The following is a 3,177-nucleotide window of genomic DNA, read 5'->3' as shown; positions in this document are numbered from 1 at the left end:
GCGTCACGCTCATGATAAAATTATGTGAAATTTATATAGGCGGAGGTTCTGCCTAATAAATAGTCATGAAAGGCAAAAAGGTACCCCCTGCCAAAATTCAAGCCAGCCAAATCCCAGAAAAAGAAAATCGTAAATCATAAGCACCTACTTTAACATTACCTCATCCGCAGAAAAGTGTTCTCCAAAGGCAACAGGCAGAGGAGAAGTAAAAATCTCTTTGTAATATTCATTCTCCAATGGGGAAAACGTGTTATTTATTGCATTCAGGTAGGCTATTTTTAACTGACTCAGAATAAATCTAAGTTTGACTACAATTCTTTTTCAACTACACAGTAAAATACTCAGTGTTCATTTATCGCTTAGTAATTCTGAGAGTGTACAAATGTATTTTTAAAATTATTATTATTAATCCAATTTAAAAAATGAAACAGTAAAAACAAATCAACCCAAGGATTTTGCTGTGCAGATTTAGCCTACTATTAAATAGACTTTACCTTTTTGGCACAGCATAAGACCTGAAAAGGAGTGAGGATTCTGGATTTCCTGCTCACACTCCAGCTGTTTCTTATCAGCAGTGTAGGAGCTGTTGTCTAACTCTTATCAGATCTGGACCGCAGTCTCTCTCTTCCCTACAAGTCATCTCATCCTCCTTCCTCCCACACAAACAAGGTCTTTGACCTGACTATATAGATAGATTAACAATTATTTATAAACGCCCCACACACACACACAACCACACACCCGATACCCCCCCACACCCCCACACATGTACACACAGATGGTGGAGGAAACCATACAAGGCACCAACCTGCTCCTCAGCAGTAGTTAGGGATCAAGTGACTTTCTCAAGGACACTTTGACACAGCCAGTACTAGGGATCAAACCAGGAACCTTCCAACACCAAGACGGCCACTCTGCCACCTGACCCACTGCCGGGGCTATCGACCTGGACAATGAAACGTTAATGTATTCAAAACGTTGTTTTGTGTGTGTGTGTGTGTGTGTGTGTGTGTGTGTGTGTGTGTGTGTGTGTGTGTGCATGCGTGCGTGTGCACGCAGAGGGTGGTGCACTAAACATTTATAGTACACCTTGGGACATATGTCCACCATGTGTACCTCAGGGGGGTCATGCTACTGGCCTCTCATGACATCAAACACGCACGCTCGCACACACACACACACACACACACACACACACACACACACACACACACACACACACACACACACACACACACACACACACACACACACACACATCCCAGAGAAGTTAGAGATCAATTATGATGATGCTAATCAGTGTCCACCTGGCAGCCTACAAGAAGGAGGTGGTACAGACATCAGCACCTGATATGGAGCTGATTTAAGGCCCGGCGTGTCCACCAGAACATGACAGGCCTGATAAGACTGACCTTATGGTAAACTGACAGTGTGTGACGTAAGCAACACAGCTGCAGCTAATCAAATTAATTATGGTTGAGTTAGATTTAGGTGTGTCAATGTGCACTGACACACCTGTTGAGTACTGGGTCTGGACACACCTAAATCCAACACACCCAATATTAATTTGATTAGGTGCAGATGTGTTGCCTACTAGCCTGCCATATCTTTTATCTGCTGTAGTGTTTTTTATATATTTTTCACTTTAATTGGAAAACAAAGTACAAAATCAGCCAAGGGATTCATCCACCTTTAAGGATAACTCTGAAGGAAAGCATCTTACTGTATGTATTAAACATCACTCGGACATTAGCAAGCTCCTAGGGCCAAGAATGCAGGGCTTTAGAAGTTTAAAGTTTAACATCTCAAAAGATAAGAAAAGATAAACCTTTATTGATCCCTGTGGGGAAATCCAGGCGTTGTAGCAGCAGCTGCAGCAGGATGGAAGGATGAAACAAAAATAGGTAAAACAGGTTAATAAAATAAAATTAGACATCTGCTTATGGTGTGACTGAGTTAACATCTATATTCCATCAGTAAGCAGAAGGACAAATAATATACAATATTTAATAATTTCTTTAAAAACAAAATTGATTTTTATTTTATTACAGAAAAGGGTTTGTACAGTATACAGCGTCAAAGTAGAAAGACAAACTGAAGTGTTTTTCCTTAACCCCCCCCCCCCCTTTTCTGCATTTAAACAGTTTATATCTGGATAATTTGATACAGTCTATCAACAAATGTATACGGGAATAAGTGCTTTTCACAAATAGCTATCTTCAACAGGCATCTGTCATGGTTCTGAAGTGCACAGTTCATGTGCAAATGTTCCAGAGTCAACAGGAGTCATTAATTCCAAAGAACAGAACAGGCCAGGGGTCATATGGGGGTCAGGCAGGCTTAGTTGTGGAGCCTGAAGACTACTGGCACAAAGGACTGTCAAGTCGCTTTGTGGCATGCTGGGAGGTTGGGATGACCCTGTGGCTGAATGTGCTCCTCATCCTCACTAGCATATCTCCAGGAAAGCGTCCAGCTTCCTCCTCATCCTCCCATCCACAACCACCTCCAGATGGTCCAGTTTAACTCTAGCTAGTTAGCCTTCCTCACCAGCATGTCCAGTTTGTTGGCATCCCTTGTACTGATTTTAAAACATCTGCAGCAGCCTGTTTCACACATTGAGCCTCCTCAGGAAGAACGACTTGCTCAGTCCCTCCCTGTAGATCAGTGTTTTTGTGCCCAATGCACTCCAAAGGGCATGTCAGAGTATCAAGGCACACCTGTATTCATATCCATGCAAAATAGCCTCCATAACATGTGTTCTTATCACTCTGTAAACTTTTTTTTTTTTTTTACTGATGCCAAATACAAATTTGTAGATCTGCTTTTTTGTTGTTGTTTTTTTTAGGAAAGAAAAAATAAATACATTTAAAGTTTATAATGTGTGCTTAGAATGAAAAGAAAAAAGGGAATTGAGTGTGCACAAAGTGATATATATATATATTTTAAAAGATGCATAATTCTTTGTATAGTTGTACTGCAATAATAAAGTGTGGTTGTCATGATATTCCAAGGCACACCTGGACTTGTCTCACGGCACACCAGTCCGTTTGTGAACCACTGATGTAGTGGGCCTCAGGTTGCATGGCAGACCAGTCCAGTTTATTGTTCATGTACTCCCAGGAACTTGTACTGTAGGTGTACACCATTTCCACCCCCTCCTCACGGATAGGAGTTCAT

The sequence above is a fragment of the Gymnoscopelus microlampas genome (assembly GCF_963454915.1).
Source record: "Gymnoscopelus microlampas genome assembly, chromosome: 1".
Lineage (NCBI taxonomy): Eukaryota > Metazoa > Chordata > Actinopteri > Myctophiformes > Myctophidae > Gymnoscopelus > Gymnoscopelus microlampas.
The sequence above is the reverse complement of the archived record's forward strand: the minus strand, read 5'-3'. Positions refer to the sequence as shown.